Here is a 7,434-nt window from a genome sequence, read left to right as displayed (position 1 = left end):
GACTGATGAACAGGAGAAGGTGCATCGGAACTAAAATGTGGGGAGAACAACCCCCATTCTTTAGGTTCAAGGTGGATGGATGACTTGTGTCAGAATGTCTGCCAAGCTAAATATTTCTAGGAATTCTGTTTGGTCGACTCTATTGCCATTGGACCGTAGTCTTGCTGGTCACCGAACCCTTCTATCTGCAGTGCTACCAGGCAGGCTGTCTGCTACTACAAACCATTGATCCTGTCTTGGATAGGCTCAAGAATACATAGGTGGTACATCAAGGCTTGTACAACAAATAGGTTGACTGTATTCTGTCTTTGCTGTTTCAGTTCGTGCCCATGATAAGAGGATAGCCTGTGATGAAGAGTTCTCTGACTCTGAAGACGAAGGGGAAGGAGGGCGCAGGAACGTTGCCAATTACAAGAAGGCCAAGCGTGTCAAGACTGAGGAGGAGAAGGACGGAGAGGAGAAAAAAGGTACATGACGACCAGGCCTTATTGATGCGACTGAACAAGTCAACTTGAGCAAAGGCATGAGCGTTTCCCTCGCCCAGTTACTGCTGTGGAAGTCCAGAGTGTGGAGTTGGTTACTGTAATGTGGTTCTGGCAGTTTACTTTGCTGTTAACCTTTTTTTCATTTTAGATATAAAAGAGGAGGAAAAGGCAAAAGAAGAGAAAACAGAAGCAAAGGTGTACGTATATGGTTGATTTGTATTGTATAGGAATGAAATCTAGCCAACATATGAGAGTGGGGGTTGTAAAAAGATGTATTTGTCACAATTAGGCAAAACAATTCTGAACGTCATGATCTAATCATTAATGTAAATATCTTACTGTGGTGCACAATCAGTTATAACTTCAACCCGTTTAGATTCACAAGTTCAGTGATCTGATTGCCATTGCTTTCCTAACCCAACAGGGCAAAAGAAGAGGCAAAGTCGTCCTAGAAGCAGCCAAGGCCTCGTCACCTCTTGCATGACTTGCATAAGTATTTTAGAAACCCCTTTTAGAATTCCACTTTTTAATTAGTTTTGAATGAACCATGTAAATTATTTCTAAGCGCCTCTCAATTGTGATCTAACACAACTGGTTTGGGGGTCAAGGGGAGGATTTTAGACTGCAAGATGGAACAGTCGTCTAGTTTTATACACTAGTGGGTTCTGGAGTTTCATTTTGGGTCCTCTGTTTTAGGTTTTAATATACTGTCAGTGTTTTTTATTGGTTTTTATACTTTTTTTTTTTTTTCCTTCCTTTTTGTGACACTGATGCGCATATTGTGGACCAGGGGTGTGAACCTTCAAATCAGATCTATAGAGACATTCATAAAGTAGTTTTAAAGTATGTTTGGAAGTAGCTCCAGTATATTAAATCATGGCAATTGCTGAAGAATTAGGTGATTTACCTCACATAGAGGTGCATTTTGTATATTGACCCTTAATTTGTTTAGCGACGAATTCTCATGCATTGCACTTAAGCTCTGCGTGCTAAAAGTGGGTGGGGTGAGAGTGCAGACCTGTTTTATAATGATGGGCGTCTTCGTTAAATGCAATGTGATGTATAACAGAAGGAATTTTAGGCTGGTATCATTCTAATGATGTGCAGATTTGGAAACCTTTTACAGACACAAAGATATAACTTGTGGGTTGCAGACTGAACTTTCCCGGATGGTTGTTCAGTTGAGTCTTACTGACTCCTGGTAATGTCTTTATTCAGAATGACTGGGCAGCAGCTGGCAAGTTCACTGTATTGCTTGTACAGATGCAGAAGAATGACATCCCCAGTAAAACGGAGCTTAGCAATGAACTGTAATAATCTTGCTAACTAACTATTCAAAAGTTGAGTTTAATCCCTGATCTGTGACGTGAAGAAATGTGTAAGTTATTGAATGCAGAGCAGTGGTGTTCTTTCAGACTGTTGAAGGGGTGAGGGGGTGGGAAGGAGAATCCTGCGCTACTGAGTGATGTTCTTTTCTGTGCGCTGCTGAAGGTCCAAGTGCCCCAGACTGTGCTGCTTGTGTGCGTCTCCTAAAAGCTCAAAGATTGCAGCCTCTCGTCTGAAGAATCTTCTGTGTGTTTTGTTTTCTTCTTGAAATGCTTATTTCCCTTTTTTTGAAATCTTTGTAATAAAAAGGTACATTTCTACCCAAATATTTTTTGCCTGCTGTATTTTAAATCTATAGTTGTATAGTATTTTGGATGAAGCAAACAATGAATTCTGTTGAGGTTTGGTTAACTGCTGCATACATTACAGTTGTTACTGAATTGTAGTTCCTTGTCAGTAAACAAAAGCTCTATGCTTTCCTACCCAGAGCTATGCCCACAAGGACAGTCTCAAACCATCAGACAATGCAAACTAACTCTCTCTCACATATATATCTATCTATCCTATGGTTAACGCCATTAGCGCTTGCAGCCACTGGGTGGTGCAGATGCCCCATGCATGAGGTGACCAGATGCTTTAGTTACTGCTGTTCATTGGACAGCACAAGGCAGTGGTTCTCCAGAATTGGGACCACGTGTGCTGTTCTCTGCTTCATACGCTTCTCTAATATAAAGTACTATTATGAGTACATAATTACACACTGACCACATTTTAACCATTGTAATCGGGTATGCAACTTTACTTGGCTGGCATTAACCTACTGCAAAGTATATTCCAATTTGCAATCCTGGTTTTCTTTTAATTACTTCATGGGCAGCACAAGACACCCCAGTAATTACTAATGCTCTGTTGATTGCTTATTTATTGCCACAAAGGGGCCTCTGATATGGATTGGAAACCGAGACAAAGATCACAATGGACGTAAAACTGTTTAAAAGTTTGGTCATCGTGATAGATTTGTGAACACCAAGCAGAATTAGAGATCACTAATCCAGGCTTAATCCATATCCTTAACTGGTCACCCCTTCTTGTTGAAAACAGCAAGGGTGTTTGCTTGTATCTTCTACTTCAATGTGGAATATGCAGATATTTCAAAGACAAAGCTGTAGTTGTAAAGTTAGTGCACCTGCCTGGTATCTAATGCCACAATGTGTTTTAAGATAGTGAAAAAGACTTCCAGTCGAAACATGTATCATTGAATTTATTATGAAGTTACTTCTAGTATTTTGTGTAATTCCAAACTATTTGATTGAATGGTTTAACTGCAATCAGAGCTACGGTGAAGACACTAGGGTGCAGCAGTTTAGCATTGTATTGGAAATGCATTTCCTGGATTTTATGTGACAATAACATCAGTAGGGTAGTTAATCCTTGGCAGATTGATTACTTTTGTCGAGACAGATGTCAAAAAATTTCTGGCTGACAGTTCCATTTTTTTTTTTTCTTGTGATGGAAAGAATTTGAAAGGTTGATTGATTTTTTTTTTTTTTTAATTTATTTATTTTTGTTTTAAGAATTTGGTGCAGGATGTAACCCTAAAGCCTTTTCTTGCTGGGCGTCCCACTGAAATCCAGCAGAGCTGTGGAAACATTCAAGGCATTTCCTGTCTCCCCCATTCGCTCAACTCCCAGGTCAGAGAGGGCAACATTTCAATGCGCACGACTCGGAAATCTGGGGGAGAAGGTCTGTTCACAAAAAGGACATTGTCGGTTTTAATGTATGTGCAGGATGTGAAAACCTCAAGACTGCAAGATATGTGAGGTTTACAGAACTGGAAAGAGAAATGAAGCCCAGTGCTTAGTAATACATGTTAGTTTAAGTGGGCTATTTCCTACTCAAAGGGATCTACCTTGCCCTAATTATTTTCTTACCTTTTCTGCTTAGATCATTATTTACCATGCACTCTAACCAGGGTTAGGGTCGATTCCCTTTATTTCCAATTCCATTTTAAAATGAATTCCCATTCTCTCTTAATCCATTCCAATTCTAAGTTCTTCAAGATGTTCTTTCTGCCTCTTCTAAAGCAAGGTTCTCTTGAAAACGAAACTAGAGCGTGCGCAACATTCATCTGTGCCCCCTCTGAAACTTTGTTTTTTTCAGTTGCAGAAGGGGCAGAAATTAAAATGGTACCGCTGTGTTTGTCAAAGACAGAACCAAGCTGCACTGAGTGGGTTAACTGCAATGGAATTTAATGGGGCAGGAAGTCAAAGGAGAAAATTAGGAGAGTGGAAAACATTTGGCTTATTCTTGAAGGTCCTCCCATTTTTTTTATTTTTTTTTAATGCATAGCATATTGAATTATCAGTGACTTTTCACAGCACAGGCAATGTTCCAGTCATACACAGCTGTAATCTACAGGCTGTTTTAAATGCTAGAAACATATTTAACCCTTTAACTGCAGCAACAAAAATGGCCTACATGCCAAATTCAAAATACAAGTTTTTTAAACATTGATATTAACATTTCACAGAAAATGTACTGATCTCAGTGTCTCTTGTGCATTCATTTCCACTATGTTGTTTTATAATCAATACGTTTTTATATTTACAAGTGCAAGCAGCAAGTGTTGCAGCTCACTTCAAATGAGACTATTTTTCGTCCATGCATGTTTTTTTAATGTTCAATGGAACATTTCATAACTTGTGATTCCAGCTTGCGTTCGTGTAATGTTAAGTTTGATTATTTGGCTGGAGTTCTGAGCTTGCACAAGTTTTTTTTTTGTTATCTTTAATAGGTAAGGCAAGCAAAGAATAGTGAAACTAGCCACTAGTGACACAGATAGTAAAATCAGTATTATCTTTGTATTTTTTTCTGTAAAAAGCACTATCCCTCACCAACCTCAGATGCATATTTATAAAGTTTTACTATGTTTTTGTTTTAGTCTGTTTATAAGAATAAAAAATGTGCTTTTCATAAAACCGTTCTTGATTGCTGTTGCCGCCTTTCATGGATATCAAACTATCTGAGCTAAACCAGTGTTGGATAAGCCATACTATCCCAAATATGAATCGACACACAAATCAAATAAATATGTACAAAAAGACAAAATACAATTCGCCCTCAAGCACAGAAACCGCCGGTTCTTGACACTGGTCCCTGTTCTTCCTCTGTCATCTAGAAGCCATGGCCTGCTTCAGAGGGTTTTGCTGCTAGTCTGCAGGTTTTGAAATGGAAGGTTTTTGCGCCAAGACATCAAAAGGAGGCCCTTTGACTTTACTTTTTATTTTGTTTCGTTTTTAAATCCCAGAGGTGTTGCCCCGAGCCCTCATAAAAATTCTCAAAACCCTGGAAACACAGACCCAGCTATTTGGTCACTGGGTTCAAAGACCCAGCCACCCAGCTGAGCCCAGCAAGTGACCTTTCAACCACTTTCAAATGGCACTAGACAAGCCTAATTACAAGAGCCTGCATGGTCCTATGAGTTACTTGAGGGGTTTATGGTTTGCTTTATGACAATACTGGAGAAGAAGCTGTTTATTCCCTGCCGTTAACAGATGGACGTCCAACCGAGAGAAAACAGCATCTTGCATACTGACTTATCTGGTTACTAAGCTTGCTAGGATGAAACAGGGAAGTGACATTAGTAAGCTTTGGAACAGTTTATCATGTGCTTCTTGGTATTGCATTATGATTGTATAGGAAAGCAGAAGGATCTCAGTGACTTTGTATTTCATTAAAGTTTATTGGTATTGCTGCAGATCAGTGTCTCCACCATACTGGCTTTCTTGCTCTACAGTGAATAGTTTTTTTTTTTTGTTTCCACAGCAGTATCGTAGTGGCCAGAAACTCAAAGAGTATTGCACTGTATTTATGCTGTTAATTGCCCATATAAAAACACCTCCCTTCTTATTGTTGACACTATTGTGTTTAAGCTGTTTGTTTAAAAAGATCCATTGCTTGCAAGACTGCTGTTTGAGATCTTTGCATGGAATGTGTTTATAAAAGTCCACTGCATTTCAAAGTGGCCCCTAGGTGATCTATTCCATAGAACTGTTCCATTGATTTCAAAGTTGTTTATTCTAGCCATGCTATGCTTCCTTTGGGAAACCAAATGGGCTTTTCATTTTTTCTTGAGCTGCTGCGGTGAGAGACCCCTCCTGGAGACAATGGCTTTGAAGGCAGGAACCTGTGGTCACTCCTGTGATTTTTCGATTGGGACCACATGGGGTGAGGAATGGAACTGGGGCTGGGTGCTTTTCTGATCTGCAATCCCAACCCTTCACATGTCTGTCTGTCCAGAACAATTCTAGACAAAGGACCCTGTACAGCACAGAATGAAATGGAATGGGTTGAGAGCCCACCCCCTCCAATCCCATAGTAAATTGGACCCAAAGAGGTGGCTAGAGCAGTGGAGACAGGGGGGATGCAAATTAATCAAGAGCACTCAAACCCACTGTACTTGTTTGCTATAGTCGTAGAAACTTATAAAAACATTAAGGGTTTGCTAGCTTTTCAGTGTTGCCGTCGCCATAGCAGAAGTGTTTGATTTAATTGACATGTGCGACAGATTTTAGTGGTGCCTGAAACCACGGAAAAAAAGAGACGCCAAGAACAAGGCAGACTCCTAACTTAATACCACCACCTAATTGTGAAACAAGAATATGACAGCTGTGTTGAGCTACCCTGCACAGCAATGGAAAACACATATTAATTGAATTACAAAAATGACCAAATAAGGAGTCAGCATTTTAAATGTTAATCTACATTTAGTAAAGGGGTATGTGATTAACAAACTACACTAAATACAGGTGTAGGCTGTCATAACACTATCAATAGGCTGGGAAAGTTAACCTAGACTCCACTATCAGCCCTCAAGCCATTCATGACTCACTATAAAAGGGAGATTTCTGATTCTGTGCTCAGCACCTGTAAAGTCGCCACTCATACAATGCTGCAAAACAAAATACCCCCCCCCCCCCCTTACCGTCTGTCATTCTGAAATACCCTTCGATAACGTGGAAAGAGTAAATAAAGAACAGGACAGCTGTTACCACAGCAGCAAACAGACATTCTGTGACTGTTTAAACACCAAAACCACACCTGAGGGAGTAACCTGCTTTCAGCAATCCGTTTCAATGTTGGTAAGCAGCCAGTGTGTTTGTGTCACATCTAGTGTGAACTGTAGTGCCACCGAAGGTGTTTTTATAGCAGTATAATCCAAGTGTATTACTTCTAGCCTAGAAGAATCGGACAGTTTGATTGGGAACGTTAACAAATGAGGAAAAGCAGACAGTGCAGGCGTTTTGCATGGGGCAATTAATCCCTACAGTACAAACAGAAGGCTCACACAACACACTGTTTGTTAGTGCCGAGTTAACAATATAGCCATGTTGCCAATGCTTCTTTGCTTAGGCAGATAAAAAGTTGGGTTTAAAACAGAATTAGTGGCAAGCAATACCCCCACCCTGGCATAATTTCCAGCAATGACAAGCATTGAAGTGGTGTGGCAAGCCAGTTTAATTCTATGAAACTATGTTAACTAGGAGGACCTCTATCCTGCACCAATGAAAGACGGAAACGGCCCACAGAACTAAATGAGACTTTACACGACAACACAAACTGC

The 7,434-nt window shown here is 40.0% G+C and overlaps 1 long non-coding RNA gene across 1 annotated transcript; it reads left to right on the top strand.

The window, feature by feature from the left end:
• The first annotated feature begins 301 nt into the window (after nt 1-301).
• On the top strand, nt 302-2,154 carry LOC121308347. The gene is made up of 3 exons (XR_005948499.1): nt 302-467; nt 634-682; nt 910-2,154. It is a non-coding gene; the product is annotated as an uncharacterized LOC121308347 (long non-coding RNA).
• Nucleotides 2,155-7,434: the final 5,280 nt, after the last annotated feature.

The sequence above is a fragment of the Polyodon spathula genome, unplaced genomic scaffold, assembly GCF_017654505.1.
Source record: "Polyodon spathula isolate WHYD16114869_AA unplaced genomic scaffold, ASM1765450v1 scaffolds_663, whole genome shotgun sequence".
Taxonomy (NCBI): Eukaryota; Metazoa; Chordata; class Actinopteri; order Acipenseriformes; family Polyodontidae; genus Polyodon; species Polyodon spathula.
This window is presented reverse-complemented; position numbering and strand designations above follow the sequence as displayed.